Source organism: Polypterus senegalus, chromosome 11, assembly GCF_016835505.1.
Source record: "Polypterus senegalus isolate Bchr_013 chromosome 11, ASM1683550v1, whole genome shotgun sequence".
NCBI classification, from domain to species: Eukaryota; Metazoa; Chordata; class Cladistia; order Polypteriformes; family Polypteridae; genus Polypterus; species Polypterus senegalus.
Window position 1 is genome coordinate 162,883,480 of NC_053164.1, and position 23,235 is coordinate 162,906,714.

The following is a 23,235-nucleotide window of genomic DNA, read 5'->3' on the forward strand; positions in this document are numbered from 1 at the left end:
CCTACCATTGTGATCACCAAGGACAGCAAAGTCTCTCTCTCTCGTGTGTGTGTGTGTGTGTGTGTGTGTGTCTCTCTCTCTCTCTCTCTGCACAGGGAGAGACTGAACACGTGCGGAAATCATCAGTGCACACAAACCGAAAGGGAAACTGGCTTGTTCGTATACCGAGTGTGTGGTCGTGAACAGATGCAAAAGTTTGGCGAACTTTTTGGTCGTAAACCAATTTGTACACGTTCCAAGATGTTCGTGAACCGAGGTTCCACTGTACTTGTGAAAGTACAAATGAGAAATTAGGTATTAAAACAACTTATGCTTCACAGAAAATATCTGCAAGAGAAAGTGGGTGGGTTAAGTTTAAAAGTTAATTAGATAATGAGTATTGTCAGGGTTCGTTTCCTGCCTTGCGCCCTGTGTTGGCTGGGATTGGCTCCAGCAGACCCCTGTGACCCTGTAGTTAGTATACAGCGGATTGGATAATGGATGGATGCATTTAGCAAAGCTTTTGAATTACTATATAAATTAAATTAAAAGGCAGAAAATTAAATAATGACAATTACTCATTATTTTTCATCCAGTTCAACAGTATCATAACCAAAATTTCCAGAAAATAATCTTGCTACACCAACATCCATGACAACACCAGACAAGGATACCTGTACATATATTTACTTTTTACCATATTGCCTTTTTTATACCCTTACTCCCTTAAGTTTGGTAGTGAAGGAATATGACCGTGAGGAAGAATTCTTAACACATAACTGTACGTGGTTTACTGAATTTGAAAGTTCAGTGTTACAGGAGATGAAAAACATTTATCCTGGTTGGTAAATGTGATAGACCAAAGCATACCCCATATTCCTGGAGACACAATAAACACATTTTTTCTGTAACTGTTTAATCAAAGCAAAAGAATGCAAGGCAAGGTCATAAATTAGTACAGTAAGTATAGAACAGGAAAAATAAGACCTTTATATTTTTCTGCTTGTGACGTGGAACAGAAAGAACGATGTTATCTAGTGGTATGCATATAAACAGCAGTGACAGTATATTTAAAAAAAGCTATATTGTTGCAGTCAATTCACTTAACAGTTCTTAAGATTAGTACATAAAGGTGTCAAGTAATTAGCATATTTTAATGATAAGACTGATGCAGTTAATTTCAACTTAACAGAGAAACAACTGTATATTGATTTAGATAAAATGAAAGATAAGCAGAAAGAAAAACAGTTTTGAGATAAAACAAAATGGAAATTATTAAAGTACAATTCTTAAGGATACCATTATTGTATAAACCCAGAAGCATATTTCACGTAAGAAAAAATAAAACACCAACTGCATAATTGTAATGTACTTCTGAAAGCTAGAAGTGACAGAGTACCCACTAATCTTTTAAGATGTTAATGAGATAGGATTAACGTTACAGAACAGTCTTAAAGAAGTGTTTGTCACACAGTACATATTGAAAAAACTCACATAACATCAATTTAAAATCTAAATAAAGCAATTATTGCATAGGGCAAATAAAATATGTTCAATGAGTTAAAGGGCAGGTTTAAAAGTATAACACAGATGAAGGCAAAGGTGTATACCTATTTTAAGAAAAAAAACAAAGGATGCAATCAAAGTGTGACACTGAGAAAAAAATGAATTTGAAAAAGTAACAATTGTATGTAAGCATAACTTATTAAATAGCACTACCAGCTCCCACATAGATTTATATTTATGTTTGAATTATTAAGAATCTGCCACCAAAATGTTGCAGGAGTTAAAAGGTTTAGTTTAATTTTTTTCACTCGGATTCAAAAAATATACTAAAATTATTTATATTAACATATACTTTTACTTGTGTAGTCAAATTATACATGCAAGTATTTAAGGCTAATTTCTTTTTAATCCATGTCTATTTTACAATTTCAGTCCATGACAGCAGTTTAGAAGTACAACTTAAACATATAATAACTAATTTGCCTTCCTGCCTAACAAAACAGCACTCACACAAACATTCCTTTTTATTATTATCCCACAGTGTGTTAGTCTCTTACCTGTTAAGTTTCACCATTTTAAAAATATAAATCATCCTCCTTCCTCTTGTTAATGAACTCTGATCAGAGGGAAGGCATGTCCATATCCGCACAAGCTTGTTAATGATTAAACTGGGAGGTGTTTTGCAACACAAAAGGAATTAATTCTGCTGTACAGTCTGATGTCAAAAGGGGTGTGGAATGTTTCTAAAATTAAATTCTCCACCAAAAACAGTTATCTACTTAAGTAAATTTAAATTAAATGGACTTATATAGACAGGATTTCTAGGGCCTACTCAGAGGTCAATGTTATAGACTTCATAAAGTAAAGCTGTGAGAGTCTTCAGCAGAAGATTTTAGAATTTGGTCACGGAAATAAACATACAGATTTAAAAAAAAAAAAAAAAAGTCACCCAATAGGGCTTTTTTTGTTTTAGACAGCTGCTGCTTTAACTAATTAGAAACTCCCAAAAAGAACATAAAATGTAAAAAAAATTAAAACCATGATGGTTTCCCAATTATATTCCTTAAACACACTGCTGCTCCCTTGTCAGCAATTACCTTAACAGTCCAATAGGAAGGCACAGCAAGGTCATCAGGCAGAAAAGTATTTACTCATCCATCTATCCATCCATCCATCCATTTCCAACCTGCTCATCTAGTTTAGAGTCATGAAAAGCTGTTGTCTACATTCACAGCAGTAAGCTCAAAGGGTTTTAGTCCATCACAAAGGACAACGGAGCACAAGCAAATGACAAAAAAGTGCTAATTCTACACAGGAAATACCAGATTTTAACCAAGACATTTGATGGCTTGAAACAGAAAACAAACATTGCTTAAACTCTTCATTTCATTTCACATCTGATCAAATTTAACTAAGGAAATCTGCAATTTTTTTCCCCTTCAGCAGTCCAGAAAGTCACTATGCAATGCCTACTCACACAGAAGTTAATATAATACTACCTCTATAACTGCAACTTTCAAAAGCAAAGAAAAATGGCTACAATAAAGTAAAAATCATCTAACTGCATTTGTGTTGTAGTTATTTATATATACAGGATAGGAACCTACCCAAAGCACACAGATAAGCCATAACTGATAACATTCACATTGTGTAAATAAGTAACTATGATTTATCATTTAACCTTTCAAAAAGAAGCAAGGTATTTAAAACATTTAATTAAAAAAAACCTTTTGTCTTAATTTACAGTTTTATTAATTGTATCTGTAGCTGCATTTGGCAGGGGGTTTCAAATAGTTCAAAATGCAGCTACCAGAAAGGTTCCAGCAGCAAATCCACCCATGGATGGTATGGTATGGCACATACCAGTGTTTCTCTTCGTTGCTGGTCCAAAGCCCAGATAAGTGGGGCGGGCTATGTCGGGAAGGGCATCAGGTGTAAAATTTTCCAGATAAATATGCAAACAACAATACAGATTTCCAAACCAGATTGAAGCCTGGGTTAACAATGGCCACCACCAATAGAGTTAGCCAACAGGGTGCTGGGGGTAACTGGGCTACTGTTGGTGGAACGAGAAGAGAGGGAAGGGTAGGAGAGTGGAAGTGAGGGTGGGAACTTTGAATGGTATGGTAAGCAGCTAGAAGGGTAAGTCATCTGGGCAGAGGAAGAAGGATGAAGAATCTTGGTGGTGAAATGAGGAAGTACAGGAGAGTATGGAAAGGAAGATGTGGGCAAAGAAAAAATGGAACAGTCAGAGAGATGTAGAAAATAGACAGGAGTACAAGGAGACAAGATGGTAGTGAGACCACCTATATCATATGGGTTGAAGTTGGAGGCACTGGCAAAAAGACAGGAGACAGAGCTTGAGCTGGCATTGTTAAAGATGTTAAGATTTTCATTGTGTTTGACAAGGAGGGACAGGATTAGGAACGAGTACATTATGAGGGTTGGGTCAGCTCAGGTTGGATGGTTTGGAGACAAAGCCAGAGAGGCAAGATTGTGTTGGCTTGGACATGTGCAGAGGAGTAATCTGGGTATATATTGGGAGAAGGATGCTAGGGATGGAGCTGCCAGGCAAGAGGAAAAAAAAGAAGACCTAAGAGAAGGTTTATGGATGTGGTTAGAGAGGACATGCAGGTGGTGGGTGTGACAGGGCAAGATGCAAAGGACAGGAAGATATGGAAACAGATGATCTGCTGTCATGAGAGCAACTGAAAGACGACGACGAAATGGTATGCTTTGTGTACAAAAAATATACAGTCCAAGTGTCATCATTTTAAAAGTTTTAGAGAAATTCAAAGCAAACACTTCACACAAAAAATAAAGAAGTTGATTACATCTTGCCTGAAGAAGGGGCCTGAGTTGCCTCGAACGCTTGCATATTGTAATCTTTTTAGTTAGCCAATAAAAGGTGTCATTTTGCTTGGCTTTTCTCTACATTCATAATGGCTAACACGGTACAACAACCTAGTACTACTAATTCACACAAAAAAGCTTCCTGTCCACGATGTCCAAATCTAGATTCCTCGGCTGCTGATAAGACAGGAAGATTTACATTACATTATGGATGGATTTAACATTAGTTTTTAGTAATCAATATATCTGCTGTGTACATGGACAATCTTTTTTGTAAAATGTGTGCAAAAGCGGTTGCTAATTTGGGGGAAGGTTTATTTCAGTCAAGAACTTCCAGCAAAAAGAGGCTGGGCAGGTAGACAGTAGCCAATGACTTTGTAAAGTCATACTGCCATCAGTAAGGAGAAAAATAATTTTTAAATGACACTGTTATAGACTTTTTAATTGCCATAAATTGAAGTGGATGTCAATAAATGATTCTTTCTAAACCATCCCTTCCGACATACTTAAATAAAAATATTCTCAGCTCCATCAATTTTGGTTTTAAGATGATAATATCTAAATTCTAGGATTAAATAAAATGTAGTTTTAAAAACTTTTCTAAATATTTTCTAAAAAAAGCATAACCAGAAAGCACCTGAAAAATAAGCGCTGCAGCAGGTTTTCCTTAAGACACCTTTCATTCATCAAAAAAGTTGCCAGTCAATTCCTTCTCTATTCTTCTAATATCTGATATTTTTTCTCACCTTGACTGTTGCCCTGATCACTTTCTTCAACTCACTACAAACTGCATGCTAAATCGCCTAAATATTCCACAATATATACAAATATCTCTTGTCAGACTTCTTGCACATTATTTTTCTGCCATAATAAAATCACCCTTTACCATTACCATCCAGGATACCTCAAAGAGAATTTTTTGTACCTACATATATCTTATGAGTTATACTATTTTATAAATCTCCCTCCAATCAAGAAATATTCCATTACTCTCAGATAATGGACTACTGTATTCCATCTTGAACTACAGTAGAATACTCCCAAAGGAGTTCCTTCCTTTTCTAGTATTAAGGGATAGAAATTGTCAATGCCAGGGTTATGAAGTATTTTAAATTAATCAATAAGGAAAAAGGCAATTCAAGTGTCTTTTTTTAAAACTGCTGTCGCAAAAATTGTATTCTAGTATTTTAAAGACAATTCCCTAAAATAATCTCATCAGCCAGGGTAGTATTACACAAAGAATTCTCTGGAGATATGGGAATGTTCTTTAGGCCACAGCTAATATTTCATCTTTCATGCAAATGGAAATATTTTTATTTCTTTGCTCCATTCATTTTTCTTTCGGTCCTTACTTTCCTTTCAGATAAATCTCTGCTTACAACATGGTGCCACCAACACTATACCTCACAAAAAAGATGGTAATGTTTTGCAATGTGATGCAGTATTAACATTGTTCACTACCAAACAAAACCAATTTACAGTATATGGTATATTCATTGGGACATTGTTGTTACTTACACTCTATTTGAACAGTATGCTATAAAGACTGTGGCATTTCTGAACCTTTAAGAGGTGTTATGGTCTCCTCCTTAATGAATTCTTGAAGAGAATTAAGGTAATGCCTTTTTAAAAAAGAGCTTGCTGTTGCAATATACATATCTGAGCAACCATATAAGTGATTTAACCAGCCAGAACTCCAATTGCAGGAATTAGCATGCATTTCCTTAATGTGACCATTAAGCTAATTAGTTTAAAAGGGCCTTCTAAATAAGTAAATCTGAATGGACAAAGTACACTATTGGTCAAGATATATACATTTCATTTTAAAATATATTTTTTTAATTATGCTCAATGGATAGTCAAGTTTACTGAAACATTTTTGTACTTTCCCACCAATTTGTGTCTTCACTACTTTGTGCTGATGCTTTTTCAAAACTACTAAAGAACAGACCGTGGCGAGTTCAAATCCTGCCACTGACACTGTATGACCATGAGCAAGTCACTTCAACTGCCTGTCCTCCAGTTGGAAAAACACATGTAACCAATTATATTTCAAATGTTATAAGTCTCCTTAGATAAACACATAAGTAAAATATTAAGTAATAACAACATTATTGGGTCAGTGGAGCTGCTTACTTCTAAACATGCTACATACAAGAATTGTCCATGAGTAAAACATTCCTTCAGTAATTTGGCTTTTGTTCATGATCATTGCAAAAAAAAAATTAGTGGAGAGTGTATTCTTTTGAATTGAAATGGGTAAACAGTAGGAATGATATGAAATCTGAGAATGTATTATCAGATGTTTATGATTTTCATTTGTTTATTAATTACAGTATTTTACTTGTTTCTTGCGAGTTGTATGGGATCCCCCTTTAAAGTTCAGTTTATACTTCATGCGACGTTACATGTGCGCCTGCTACTGCTACGCAAGCGGTATACTATTTATACTTGCATGCATACTTTATGTAAAGCTGGAGGATTCCATCAGGTGGCAGTCCGAGATATCACGGTGAGAAAACAACGTTCAGCTTCGCTTTGTTGTGAACTGCCCGAAACATCCATTAAATTCAGAACACCTTGCCACAATATCGCTGAAAAGGATGGATGCTTAATGATTACATTCATCAATCCAGGGATGCACCCATGCCAGCAAGCAGAGGGCATGAGGCAGAAATAATCCCTGGACAGGGCATCAGCAAATTTGCAAAGCGAATACAAACACACACATACAATGGCATTATTTTAACATCACCAAATCCCCAAACCTGTATGTTCTTGGAATGAAATCAGACCACACTGTGGAAATCCACCAGGAAAACGCACAAAATCCAGGCAGGGAACACAAAGCCTGTGACTCACTGTGAAGCAGCAGGCATTACTGCTCTGCCACCATGCTGCCTCCACAAGTGTAATTATTAACAGTATTCATTATTTAAATGATCCATCAATCCATTATCCAACCCGCTATACCCTAACTATAGGGAAGTTAATCTATCTGTAAAAGGCAATATATATGCTCTAACACATTTCGTCATGAAATTGATATCAAGTATAAAACTTCTAAAGGTTTCTAAATTTCATAAATTTAATGTGTTCTGTGTGGCAGTTTCTGTCTGCCACTGTTGTCAGCACAGGAGGAAGACCCAGAAGCACATACAGATTAACAAGTGGGTCAGTTTTAAGATGACGTTTATGACGGTCTGATTTAACGACAAAATAAACTACGTGATTAAAGTGGAAATTTCAAGACTAAAGTTGAAATTTTCACTTTAATCACAAAATAGACCTTTTCACTGTGTCCCTAATTTTTTTTCCCTGTGGCTCAAATGTGGCAAAAAAAAAAAAAAAGTCTGCACTGAAGACCTTTTAATGTATTGCATCATTACGATAGGGAACATATGATGCTTGAAAAGAAAAATACCATGAATGCATATGTATTTCAGCATTTTGCTTCACCACATCAATACATTCATCAAACACCGAAGCATGCACATTGATCCTGTAGGATCTGCAAAGCGGCTTGCTGTCACATGTTGATAGCAAACAGAGACTCAGAAGTCATGTTCCAACTTGAACGCATTGTAACTGCAACTCGCGCACGCGTAGAGTTAACTTCTGAGGATGTGCTCAGCGGATGCATCAAATGAACGCTGGGAATGCGTGGCAACCAAGAAGTGTGCACGTACACACTGAGCGTGAAGTATAAACCAGCCCTTAAAGTTCACAGGTGCAAATTTATATGCAAAGCAGTATTTGAAGTGGAACCATATGTGTTACATTGATGTATGACACTAATTTATGAAGAAAATACTGCCAGTACGCATAAAAGGGTGTCAGTAATCAAAAGCAAAAACTGAGAAATACCTGTATATGTACAGTGGTGTGAAAAACTATTTGCTCCCTTCCTGATTTCTTATTCTTTTGCATGTTTGTCACACAAAGTGTTTCGGATCATCAAACACTTTTAACCATTAGTCAAATATAACACAAGTAAACACAAAATGCAGTTTTTAAATGATGGTTTTTATTATTTAGGGAGAAAAAAAAATCCAAACCTACATGGCCCTGAAAATTGAAGAGTGGCGGGTTGGGCCCTTTGGGCCTTCACAGACGTTCATATAATGGTGTAACATTAATCAGGTGCTATATTGTATTGTATTGTACCTGACTGTAGACACAAAATGTAACCTAGTCTGTTTTTTTTTTACTATCCAGGACACTTCTTCAGTCATTTGTCAACTTTGACTAGTAGGGGTATAACAGTACAGAAAGGTCACTGTTCAGTTCACACTACAGTTTGGACATCACGATTCAGTACGAGTTTGACACAACAAAAAATTCAAAAGCATAAGGCTAGGTTTCTTTTAAATCATTTTGAACAGATAGCCATAAAAGTTACCATTCAACAACCTCTGAAGAAGTCTAGATGCTAGCCTATAGCCTGTAGTGTATTAAGCAGTAAATGCATAACACACACTTTTGCATATATATTTTCTGTATGACAGATAAAAAACAAAATGCAGCAAGTTATAAACTGAAGATGTCTTGGGTTATTAAAAACAAACACCATTACTAGTGGAGTGTGATTGAGTTAGCAGGTACAGTCAGGCATCATTTTGCCAACTCGCAACATTGGTTACTTCTTTATAAAAAATAAGTAAAATGTTTTCTTGTATTACACAGTGTAAACAGCAAACAAAATCACACTGGACACAAAAATTTGAAGAACTGGATTTTTCAATTCCCACTTTGAGCTAATAAGCTGGGAAGTCACTGCAAGACAGCTTTCGGTAGCATGAGAGGTCCATCCATCAGCTGCTAATGCTACAGCGGGGGCAGCAGACAACTTGTGTTCAATCACCACTTGTGTATACTGGTAAACTATAGGGACCTCTAATTAGCTTATGTGTACACACGATGGAATGTTGTAACAAGGCTCGAGCATTTTTAATAAATATTTAAAAAGTATTTATTAAGCTAGATTCTTCAGCTACTGCATATGGCTGCATTGCTGATGAAATTTAAATACCTATTGCTTCTGTAATTTTGTTGGCCCTGTATACAATTCTATCTAGAGGCTGCTTAAAAACAGTGGGAATTTTTTTGCCTGTCTGGTGATTGGACATGTGGGTGATGCCACAAATATGCATTAGCATGTTTGATGTGTTTTTACCGATGCACCGTTCTCAAATCTACTGCTCACTCTTAACTGGGAACCCAAAATACTCCCACACAGCTGATTTATAAAAGCAAGCTGGTTTTCCATGTCATCTGTGGCGTTTATACTTGCCACCATCAAGAGAGATGCGGAGAGAGCAATCCAGATGAACAACTTCAACAGGTTTGACCACCCTAACCCACTCTTACCTCAGAGTACTACACCCTCCACCCATAGTTCTGCTGATACCAGCATAGGAGAGAGTTTTCACCCACCCACAATTACTGCAGCCCAGGTACAGCTACAGCGTATCTTCTACCTGAGCCTGGAACAGGGGAGAGTCCTGAGGCTTTGGAAAACATCTTGCATCACCCCAGCCCCAAAGGTATCACGTCCTAGTGAGCTGAATGACTTCCGGCCTGTCACTCTGATGTCACATGTGATGAAGACCATGGAGCGGCTGCTGCTTCACCACCTGTAGCCACAGGTCCACAACGCCCTCGACTCTCTGCAGTTCGCATACCAGGAGAAGGTGGGAGCAGAGGATGCCATCATCTATATGCTACATCGATCCCTCTCCCACTTGGACAGAGGCAGTGGTGCAGTAAGAATTATGTTTCTGGACTTCTCTAGCGCCTTCAACACCATCCAACCTCTGCTCCTTTGGGACAAGCTGACAGAGATGAGAGTAGATTCATACCTGGTGGCATGGATCATGGACTATCTTACAGACAGACCTCAGTATGTGCGTCTCGGGAACTAGAGGTCTGACATTGTGGTCAGCAACACAGGAACGCCGCAGGGGACTGTACTTTCTCCTGCCCCGTTCAGCCTATATACATCGGACTTCCAATACAACTCTGAGTCCTGCCACGTGCTAAAGTTCACTGATGACAATGCTATCATGGGCTGCATCAGAAGTGGGCAGGAGGAGTAGTATAGGAACCTAATCAATAACTTTGTTAAATGGTGCGACTCAAACCACCTACAACTGAAAACCAGCAAAACCAAGGAGCTGGTGGTAGATTTTAGGAGAATCTGGCCCCTCATGGACCCTGTGATCATCAGAGGTGACTGTGTGCAGAGGGTACAGACCTAAAACTATCTGGGAGTGCTGCTGGATGATAAATTGGACTGGACTGCCAATACTGATGCTCTGTGTAAGAAAGGACAAAGCCGCCTATACTTCCTTAGAAGGCTGGCATCTTTCAACATCTGCAATAAGATGTTGCAGATGTTCTATCAGACAGTTGTGATGAGCACCCTCTTCTACGCGGTGGTGTGCTGGGGTGGCTAGCATAAAGAAGAGGGAAGCTGCCCGCCTGGAAAAACTGGTGAGGAAGGTAGGCTCTATTGTAGTCTTTTCTGTAGTTCTTGTTGAAAGTGCCAAATCTTTAATTCTGGGCATGATTGTTTCTTGGTTTTTCAATCCATCAAATAAAACCTCTGCGCTGTTTAGGAAGGCTTCTTTCAGTATTCTCCATTGTTAATTTTTTCTGTATTGGGTGATGCATTCCAAGAGTTTATAGCTGGCCTCTTTAGTCTGAGTTTGAAATTTGCATATTGTTTTTAACACACTACTTTTCCTTCTCATATTTTGCTTCTGATGAATTCCACTGTCTGCCTCATCCTTGAAATTTTTCTCATAAATTGATTTGAAGTGGTGGTGAACATTTGATGTTCGGCACACATTTTCACAACTCCAAGTACATACACCTTAATCTCCTCTCACAAGAAAGCCTAACTCCTTTGTATACCCAGAAGAGCTACACTTGCTTGTAATTATGCACCATATTAACACAAGGCCATGTCAATTAGATGCCAATGGTTACACAAGAATTAAGAATTTTGATTTAGTCAATTTTTTCATAATATATCCTTTTATACAAAGTCTAAATAGTATTTAACAAACTCAAACAGTTATGTTATAAAAAAATAAAAAAAAATCAAATAACTTTGTAGATATGTGACTAGTATTGGAATGATACTTAAATTTTGACTTTTTTACCAATACCAGGTTTAGCACCTCAGTACAGGAACCAAAATGATAACCAGTCGCTTTGTTCCCTGGCCTGCACACTGGTGCAGCCGACTGCTGTGATGTACTCATTACCCAAATATTCTTTGGCAAAGCTTTTTCCTCTTTGTTTATTTGAGCACAAACATCATATGCTATATCATGAGCACAGAGGGTGTGGTGCAACCCACTTGGAGTCCTGGTCTTGCTGATATACTACAAAACAAGTTGTGCCAGCACACAACTATTTATTTCCGATACCAAAATCAACATAAAGATGATATAGTACCAAAATAAAAATTTGCTGTCTAATTTATCAGTAAAGGTATACCGTACCATATGTGACTATCAATCTTCAGGAGGCCACTGAAAACTGTGTTGCATACCTGGTGTGTGATGTATGGCTTAGGTTTCCTACTTCATTATTAAGTTAAATCCACCAGGTAAATGATCACCAAAGCCAAAAGTACTGGACTGGAATTGGTTTGGGAAAAATGATTAAGAGCTAATTTTGTAATATTTCCCTGTCCCTCAGGGAATGCAATCCCTCACCTAGAGTCCATGATTACTGCCTTACCACGTTATAATTTGTACAATCTTCATTGACATAACCAACTTTCAAGAAAAAGTACCTACTTCATTTTGTATATGAAAGTACAGACCTATGTAAAGTTAAACCTAGGCTTAATCAAGAAGTGTGTTGCATAAGCTGCAGCATTCTAATGCAAGAATGTTCATAAGCTTCAACTAGGAAATGACAACAAAGTGTTTATTTCTGAAATATAAAATTTCACAGTGTCTAACTGTAGAGTATGATGAGTCATAGTTAGATGACTAAGTTGGCTTTGTAATCGGGCAACATACACTTAAAATGATTTTTAGAACTTTCAATGCCCAGACTGGGCATTTACATGTCTTGTTTTAACTAATATCATATGGTAAATTAAAAAAAAATTGTATTGACAAAAATTATACACTTCATGAAGGAATAATCATGGCAATACATGATAAAGTTATTACACTCACACAGTAAATCAAGAGGTGTGGAGTCAGCACACAAAACCATCGGCATCGACTCTTCAAATCACGGTACCACCAACTCAAACTTCTATATTTGTAATTTAAGCCAATACAGTAATCACTCCTCGATCACGGGGGTTGCGTTCCAGACCCCCCCCCGAGATAGATGAAAATCCGAAGTAGAAACCATATATTTGTATGGCTATTTTTATATATTTTAAGCCCTTATAAACTCTCCCACACAGTTATACAGCATAATCCCTTTGTATTCTCTTAGATATTAGGTAAGATTCATTGAAATTATGTATATAAACACACTGTTTATATACAGTAAAACCTAAATATTATTTTAAAGATCGAGTGTGTCCGATATCACATATGTTACAGCCATTACGAGACAGGCCACCAGCAATAAATACGTACAATGCAAGAAAAATAGTATACAGTAAATGTGTGTACAGAGACACTAAACGTACGTACATGTACTAAGTACTGTAAGTAGAAAATTAATTATGGTTACTCGCCAACAATGACACGATGGCTTGTCTGATAACAAGGAGTTTAATTTTACTGCACAACAAAGGAGAGCGTTACAGCCCTTCTAAAGGAGCCACTTCAGGCGATTGTTTAGCACTGACGTTGTTCTTCTGGCAGTCTTTAATCCAAATCCCTAAAGCAGATTCCATCCAGACTACTGCCTTATTACTTCTACTTACAACTCGTTTTGCACCCTGGTTAAAAGGACACTGCGGCTGTAGATCTTATAATCCTTTCCTACTTTTTAAATAAAAAGAATCGTAGCCTCATTGATGCCGTAATGGCGTTTTATAGCGGTGTAGCTTTTCCCTTCCTTCAGCATATCCAAAACATTTACCTTTTCGGCAATCGTTAACATCTTCCATTGGCGCTTGGGCACGGCCCTTGAAGCAGCAGCAGCAGGAGCAGATCATTTTGGAGCCATAATGATGGGCTTGACTATGCACAAAGATAAACACAAAAGAGCACAAAAGTTAACTCTTTACACAGCGAAACACGTTGATGCTGAATGAGCGAGACAAGACTTCCTCGTTAACACTGCATTCAGCACACAAGAACTTAACTGCGTGCTCCGATTGGTTAGCTTCTCAGTAATCTGCCAATAGCGTCCCTTGTATGAAATCAACTGGGTAAACCAACTGAGGAAGCATGTACCATAAATTAAAAGACCCATTGTCCGCAGAAATCCGCGAAGCAGCGGAAAATCCGCGTTTTATTTAGTAAGCATATTTAGTTATGCTTACATATAAAAGCTGCGATAGAGTGAGGCCGCGAAAGTCGAAGCGAGATATAGCGAGGGATTACTGTATACAATGCCAGTCAAAACTTTAAGATCTTCCAAATATTTTCATGTTTTTGATAGAAATTTATACCTTTTTACCAAGATACTGTTAAAATGGCTTAAAAATACAGTCAACAGCAGCATTTATTTATATAGCACATTTTCATACAAGAAAAATGTAGCTCAAAGTGCTTTACAAAATGAAGAATAGAAAAATACAAGACAGAATAAAAAATAAAAATTAGTCAACATTAATTAACATAGAATAAGTAAGGTCCGATGACCAGGGTGGACAGAAAAAACAAAAATAAAAAACCCCAGATGGCTGGAAAAAACATACTACTAAAGTGTATAATGGCCTTTACTGCTGGAAATTTATTTTTTACATATGGCTGCAAAGTCCAATTTTCAGCAGCAATTCCATCAGCGTCCTAATGGTACACTCTCAGCCTATCCTTAGTCATGTGTTACTGATAGATAGATAGATAGATAGATAGATAGATAGATAGATAGATAGATGGATGTTAGGGCCTTTGTGTAACTACTAAATGGCCCATTTGTAACCTACAGGGAACATTTGTACCTCTAGTAGGGACATTTTGTAACTTTAAGGCACATTTATACCACTGTACAGGAAACATTTCTAACTTGTAGGGCCTTTTTGTAACACAAATCAGGCTCTTAAGTAACATGCCAAAAAAAGGGTAATTTTGTAACACAATTGGCACTTTTGTAACACAAAAAGGTGATATTTTAAAAAATATTTTTCTATTTATATTTGTTTTGAACATTAATCTTAACCTTAATAGGTTCCTGGTTTTATCACATTGTTTGTTGAAAGGCTATATCACCATAATACTTCTTGCTGGATACACTACAGTTTTAATACACAGATAGATGTGAATTGTTTAAACTATACAGACATATTTAACTTTTACATTGAATCATTAATGTCACTCCTTTACCCATTCGTTCTTTCCTTTTCTCTTCACTGCCAATATGAGATGAGGTGGACCGTTAGGCCAATCCTGATCCTGTGATCCTGGGAAATGTGAACTCCTGATGGATTGTTGTTCAGGTCTTGATGTCTGATACATGAGCTAAGATGTGAGGCTTTCAAATTTTAAAAGACAGTGTGTTAAGCTGGTAAATTCCGTGTTGCATTTGTGTATTTTTGTGATTGAGGGCACACCTGCAAACATCCTGAAGTCTCACAAAGACAGGGCTGATTAAGTTGAATTGGTGTATTTCTGCTTTTTAAAAATGTTGTTGCTTAAGTAATTTCAATTTGTACTAAAGGTACATTTTGCTTCCCCTCTGAGGCTTGCAGGAAGATGACATTTCAAGAAAGTGAAATTTGTCAGGAGGATTAGGTCACTACAAAAACATTAATAATGATTAACAATATTGTAGTTTTATGTGAAAAGTAGATAATCAAAGGCCTAGTAAATTCATGTGAGTTTTACAAAAAGTAAAAGAATTAATATAAGGAATCCTAGCAATAACGATTGATTGCTAACAAGGTATGAAGGTTTTCTTATTAATGCACAGTAAAGTGTCAGTGGCCTAACACAATTCTGATTCATGTCTCGAGTTGTTTCTGCTCCTCTCTAAGGCCCCACCACACGACCACTGAGACTGCTTTATGTATGTAACACTTCACTGGGACTCAGACTAAATAGTTTTAAATGCAAAAAAGTGAATTAAAACTTTAATGGAGACAAGCCTTGTGCAGATGTGGCCAGCACCTGGTTATATTAAAGTTATTGATTAATACAACTTACTGAAAACTAGTGAGATTTTTGAATTTCTTTTATTCTTCCCTCAGGGTGCCTTGAGTTACAAAGGCATTGCTTTTCCTTGTGCTTCGACTGGTGCTGTAAGCTTTGAAATCCTTAAAATATTATATTTAAATTAAATAAACTATGTTTAAAAATGGCAAAATAAGGGAGAATAGTAACTGTATTATTACAGTATAAGACAAAGACCACCATGTCGCCATCCAAACTTAATTTTCACAAACTAGTTTAAGTCAAATTTGTAAAACTGAAATTTCAAACAAAACTCTACATTCACAACAACCCCCCTCCATTCACTAAACATATTTGTTTTTAGTAAAATAATGTATATTTTATAATGTAATAGTCCATACCATACTAAAGTAAATGCTTTATACACTCCATCAAACAATGTAATCACAAACAAAATAAGAGAGAACAAAAACACAATTCAGGAAAAAAATTTTTATTGAACAAAATATTACAACTACAAATGTCAGTGTAGTTTTTTTTTATTAAACAAAACAATTTTCACAATAATTAAGACATTTAATTCAAAATGCAATAATGAATCAGTGAAATAAACATTTTCAAAACAGCAGCAACAAACTCTGACCAAATGTTAAAGCCATACATTCAGAAGACAACTCGTGATTCTGAGGTACTCCAGTTTTGTTTTTCTGTATTCATATTTAATTCTTGTCAGAATGTGAAGCTGCCTAAAGCTTTCTTCACCCTCTCTTGTACTGTTGGTTAAGTTTAAGTAAAAGAATGAAAGGACAAATATGATTAATTAGTTCACATCACAATGCATCTTAATTATATAATACATTACATGCACAAGTTAAATATGTACAAAACAAAAACAATTAAGCAATGTACAGAAAGCACAAAACATAAATAATCTTACCTTATATATGATGTCAAAGATCAGTGAGGCTTCCAAGTTTTCGCAGGTCTTCATCCAGTGTGCTTGAAAACTCACAGCAGCTGTCATTTCATTCACTTCCGGATAGCAAGATTAACACACCAGGCTTTAGTAAGATGCTAACAGAAAAATTCACGTTTGTTATTGTGTTATTGTATGTATGTATATATATATATATACATATATATATATATATATATATATATATATATATATATATATATATATATATATTATTTATAGGTAAAAAAGCTCCATTTCTCGATATCCAAGCAAGGCTCTTCATACCTGAAATCCATTTTTCTGTGTATTTCATATATCGACTTATATTTATTATTAAAATAAAATAAAAAAATATTTGTGCACGACCATTATCTATACTAATAAAAGGCAAAGCACTCACTCACTCACTCACTCACTCATCACTAATTCTCCAACTTCCCGTGTGGGTGGAAGGCTGAACTTTGGCAGGTTCATTCCTTACAGCTTCCTTACAAAAGTTGGGCAGGTTTTATATCGAAATTCTACGCGTAATGGTCATAACTGGAAGCAGTTTTCTCCATTTACTGTAATGGAGATGAGCTTCAACGCCGTGGGCGGAGTTTGTGTGACATCATCACGCCCCCGTAATCACGCAGTACATAGAAAACCAGGAAGACCTCAAAAAGCGCTGAAGAAAACATGCATTATATAATTGAGAAGGCAGCGAAACAATAAGAAGCGAGCGAGTGACATATACAACCATATTCATGAGTTCTGCTACTTCGGAAACAAAGCACGATGTAAACCTACACTTTAAATTAAGTTCATAGACAGGCTGCGCTGGCGTTTGTAATTTAGTGCCTGCCCATATAAGGCCGTCCGTCAGCGGCAATCCAATAGCAAACTGCCACTAAATATTCACGGGTGAAGGACTGTGCTTATGGAGAGGAAGATGAGATGGTCAGGGTGGTGTTTGACACAAACTCAGCGAAACTGCGAGAGAAAGTTTTAAGTGCCAGGACTAAGGTAACATTAAATACAGCCATGGACATAGCACGAGATGGCACCAGCACAGCTGGGAAACTTCGATGCATGTACACCGAGTGGCTCACGTGAACTGGCGCGAGTGCACAGATAAAAGCAACAGTTCCAAAGAGCGCTGAACAAAAACCGAATTACACAATTGAAAAGGCAGCAAAAAATATGAAGCGTCTGATACATACAAGCATATTCATAAATCCAACTACTGCGGAAACAAAGCACACGTTGGAAAAAGTCAATGTCCCGCTAAAGGAAGACAGTGTAAAAAACCCGTGCATGCAGTGTGTCAGGTCTCAGATAAAGAAGAAGGCGAGCTGTTTATTGATGCAGTAAGAAACGAATCGATGAATGAAACCTGTCATCTTTACAGCGATTGACAAACACGGAATGTAACTTGAACACAACACATCCTACAAATACGAACCTGATTGAAAGAAATAATGATAATCAAATCCTTGATGACAGCAACACTCAGTAACACTCACAAAACAAATACTGTATATTGACAGTCATGTTACGTTATTTTTAAAATGTTCCCTTTTCTTTTTCTAGCTTTTTTAACACACTACTTCTCCGCTGCGATACGCGGGTATATATATATATATATATATATATATATACCCGATCTACATACTCGAATAATGGATACTTTATTAGCCATCAATGATTGTTTTGGTAAAGCCATACTCAGTGTATTCATTAGATGAGCGGTAAAAAGTAAGAGCGAGGGAGGATGACTTATTGAGGCATGCAGGCTGTAGTGTGCGTCAACTCTATCTGAATTGCGCGATCACATTTGAAAAATATATCTTTTCAAGTTCTATTTAGTCCATATGTGTCAAACTCAAGGGCGCGGGCCACATCCGCCCGGCGTGTAATTATATCCGCCGCGAGATCATTTTATATACTGTATTATTGTTATTAAAGCCGGGTATATGAAGCGCTGGTAACACAATAAACTACAGATCCCATAATGCAGCGCTTCAGCTGCCTTGCCAACACTTACGCGTTAATCAAGTCTACCTTATGATGCTGCAAGTTATTGCGAAGCTAGCTCACACGATGCTGAAGAGAAAAGTTGATTCTGAAAATAGAGCCTTTAAAACCGATGGGAGGCTGAGTATATGTTTACTGAACCCGTGTGTCTCATTTGTGGAGCTAATGTGGCTGTAATTACAGAATTTAATCTAAGACGGCACTATGAGACAAAACATCAGGGTAACCTGAATGCAATGCAGAAGATACAGAAAGCAGAATAATTAAATAAGAATCTGACACTTCAGCGGACGTTTAACCCGTGCACAATCACAAAGTGATTTCAAGTGAAGCTGCTTTTATGGGAGACACAAATGCACCAGTGCACCTTGCCCCACTTTCCCTGTTGCCAAGTAATGTTAAACCAAGTCGTCACTACGGTGTTCCCAAATCGCACTTTGCTGATAAACTGGCGCTGCACTGAGTTTGCACGGCGCTTTGGTGACTTTGAAGAACAAAAAGTCCGTCTACATGCGGCTCGAACCTTGTGCATGTTTGGTAGCACATATCTGTGTGAGAAGCTCTTCTCAGTGATAAAGACTAACAAAACAGCACACAGGAGTCGCCTCACTGATGAGCACCTGCAATCCATCCTGAGAATCTCCACAACACAGAACCTCACACCAAACAGAAACGAACCTGTGGCCAAAAAAAGATGCCAGGCGTCCAGCTCTAAAATGACATATGAGCAAAGACAACTGAATGATTTGATTTGTTATTGCTGAAAGGAACACATTTTATTTATATTTCCAGGTTTTGTTATGCAGCATGTTCATATTTGAATTTGTATAATTTTGACAGGATATATTTTTATGGAGAGCAAAATCTATTGGGATATTTAAAATCTAAGTTTATTTTTTATATAAAATTACATAAGAGTAAAGAAATTTGAATGTTTGTTCTTTTAACGTTTACTTTATTTCTAACTTGTATAATTTAGACAGGATATATTTTTATGGAGAGCAAAATATTATAAGTTGTTTAAGGTTTGAGTTGATTTATTCACGAATAATATTCCTGTCTGTTTTTACCATTCCTACCAAAGATATTTCTGTCGACTAAATAAAAATTCCTTCTATTTAAAATTTAAATAGAACTTGAACAAATCGATAGTTCATAATATCCACGCAGACTTGCACGTAAGAGCGGAGTCATCCGTTTTAACAAGCAGCGTATTGCACTGATACGAAATAGTTGTGTGTGTATATATATGTAGATATGTATGCATATGTATATATAGGTTTATATATGTGTGTGTGTGTATGTATATATATATATATATATGTATTTGTGTGTATGTATGTATGTGTGTATGTATTTATGTGTGTGTGTATATGTATGTGTATATATGTAGATATATATATGTATATATGTGTATATGTATAGATATGTATATATATATATATATATATGTTTATGTGTGTGTGTGTGTAAATATATATATATTTATATATATGACAACAACACTCATCACTCACAACAGTGACAAAACAATTACATTGACAATCATGTTACGTTATTTTCAAAATGTTTCCTTTTCTTTTCATTGCTTCTTTAACACACTACTTCTCCGCTGCGAAGCGCGGGTATTTTGCTAGTGTAAAAATATATTGCTTCTGTAAAACAAAGCAGTAAAAATAAGAGACATTTAAAAAAACAGGCAAAAATATCCACTTATTACACATATGACGCAATATTCTGAAAAGGATTAAATATTAAAATCATGTACAGTATAGTACAACAGTATTGGAAAAAAATAGAAACACCTAGCGGGTGCTACACCGGGCGCCTAATGCTGAAAAAGAAGTCCCAACGTGTATTATCTCCTGCAAGTTTTTGATGAAGTGCCGCTAGAAAAAAAAACAGAACCATCTAGGGGGCGCTCCACCGGGAAATGAGCGCTCATAAAGCCGTCTCAACATGCATTATCTCTTGCGAGTTTTTGCTGAAGTGCCGCTACTTGAATGGATTGTTTTCTGCGCACCATGGACCATCAAAACGATCAGGACATTCAGAGACATTTATGTACAAATATGTAAACGACACACAGCTGTTAAAAACTGATCAGTTATTCCAAAATATGCTTAATTAAGAATAAAAGATACAAATGCTCCAGCAAGTAATTTTTTACTTTCTGGTCAGATAGAAGAAGATAATTACGATTTAAAAAGGAAAGACGGTACATCAAAACACCCTTTTTCAATTACTAAAGGTTATTAATTGTCACCATTAAGTCAATCACGATATATTATAGATTTATATGTGGAACATTAGTAACTGGGGCAGTTAAAATTTAAAAAATATTAATAACTTTAAAAATATAAAACCAAATTGCACACTCTGCACATGTCTTGATACATGTATTTAACACATTTTTTGAAAAAATCAGCGCAATAGGTCATGTGGATCAGGAGTAAAATAAAATCTAAATTCAAACACCTTTTCCACTTCACGCTGGGCGACAGGTCGACCTGATGGCTTATACCCTTCAGGACATTTTTTGGACGATCATGATCAGAAATTTGGGAGGTTGTTACAGACAGATAATTATGTGTCATTAATAAAATGTGTGTTTTCCGCGAGACAACTGAAACTTTTTTACTTTTATCTTTTTTTCTGACAGAATCAACGGGTAGGGATATTTTGTACCATGAGCGAGAAAAACATGCAGTTTAAAAAAAAAAACAAAAACTGTTTAAGAAAAAAATATGGGAAGATTGAAAAGCAGAGATGAATTAATACAAATGGCACAAAATCACCATAAAACATATTTTTGTTTTTTTAGGAGCCCAAAAGAGAGATCGGTACAAATGTTCCTGACGAAGCATCTAAAGATAAATAGATAGATACTTTATTAATCCCAAGGGGAAATTCACATAATCCAGCAGCAGTATACTGATACAAAAAAAAAACAATATTAAATTAGAGAGTAATAAAAATGCATGTAAAAACAGACAACAACTTTGAATAATGTTAGCATTTACCGCCCCAGGTGGAATTCAAGAGTTGAATAGTGTGGGGGAGGAATGATCTCCTCAGTCTGTCAGTGGAGCAGGACAGTGACAGCAGTCTGTCACTGAAGCTACTCCTCTGCCTGGAGATGACACTGTTCAGTGGATTATCCATGATTGACAGGAGCTTGCTTCGCTCTGCCACAGATGTTAAACTGTCCAGCTTCATTCCTACAATAGAGCCTGCCTTCCTAACAAGTTTGTCCAGGTGTGAGGCGTCCATCTTTATGCTGCCTCCCCAGCACACCACCGCGTAGAAGACGGCATTTGCCACAACCGTCTGGTAGAACATCTGCAGCATCTTATTGCAGATGTTGAAGGACACCAACCATCTAAGGAAGTATAGTCAGCTCTGATCTTTCTTACACAGTGCATCAGTATTGGCAGTCCAGTCCAATTTATCATCCAGCTGCACTCCCAAGTATTTATAGGTTTGCACCCTCTGCACACAGTCTACTCTGATGATCACGGGGTCCACGAGAGGCCTGGGCCTCCTAAAATCCACTACCACTTCCTTCGTCTTGCTGGTGTTCAGGTTTAAGGTGGGAATCCTCCACTCCCACCTTCTCCTGGTATGCGAACTGCAGAGGATCGACGGCGTGGCGGACCTGTGGCCTCAGGTGGTGAAGCAGCAGCCGCTCCATGGTCTTCCTCACATGTGACGTCAGAGCAACAGGCCGGAAGTCATTCAGCTCACTAGGACATGGTACCTTTGGGACTGGGGTGATACAAGAGGTTTTCAAAAGCCTCGGGACTCTCCCCTGTTCCAGGCTCAGGTTGAAGATGTGCTGTAGAGCAGGGGTCGGTAACCTATGGCACGCGTGCCACACTTGGCACGCCAAGCAATTTCAAATGGCACGCAGACTCTTCACGTTTCCCGTATAAATTTGATTATAAATCGATTAGCGGGGTTTCCTCGCTCATTTCGGCACTTGGCCGTAGCAGGGTACCAGCCACAGACTTATCCAGACTTGCTGTAACAGCTGTCTAAGTAGGTCAGGGGAACACTCTATATGTGAAATCTCAGAAACTAACGACAGTAACGTCAACTAGCGAGATCAAAATTCTATTACATAAAAAATTGTGGCGTATTTGCTTTAAAACCTGTTGTGTGTATATCTGGATTTCGTTGTATACAACACAGATATAATTTTTCGGGTGATATTTTAACGATACCCACTATAGAACAACGTTGGTTTTTGCATTTTATAAATGTTTTCTAATATGAACATTGGTTACGACTTTCCGGTCACGTGCGGCAAATATGCAGATCTAGATCTACAAAGGCCGGATGCCAGTAGCTGAATAATATATATGGTTCATATTGATTAATCTAAATATATCCATTGTATAAAAAAACTGAGATGGTCATATTTTTATTAGTTCCTAGATCTACTTAGAAAAAACGTCAATATAATTAAGGCCCACGCTTCTAAACAAGCTGTGTACAGTGATCGGCATTGTAGAGTCATTATGACTAGTTATAGCTGACAGTTTACTGACGGTTTTCCTCTCATATGCACGTATGTAGATCTATAATTCTGCGTTTACACGGACAAATTTATGTGTGTATTTATGTATTTAATATCTAAAAATCTGAATGACT

At 36.9% G+C, this 23,235-nt stretch overlaps 1 protein-coding gene across 4 annotated transcripts in view; it reads right to left on the bottom strand.

Moving 5' to 3' along the window:
* Nucleotides 1–23,235, bottom strand: part of eps8a (epidermal growth factor receptor pathway substrate 8a) — a 402,686-nt gene that overhangs the window by 285,882 nt on the left and 93,569 nt on the right. The window contains exon 1 of one of the 4 annotated variants that reach the window (XM_039769995.1): nt 2,043–2,095. The exons of the other annotated variants lie outside the window; for them this stretch is intronic. The gene's annotated coding sequence lies outside the window, so the exon portion shown is untranslated. Of the gene's footprint in view, nt 1–2,042; nt 2,096–23,235 lie in introns of those variants that run through there. 4 annotated transcript variants of the gene reach the window in all.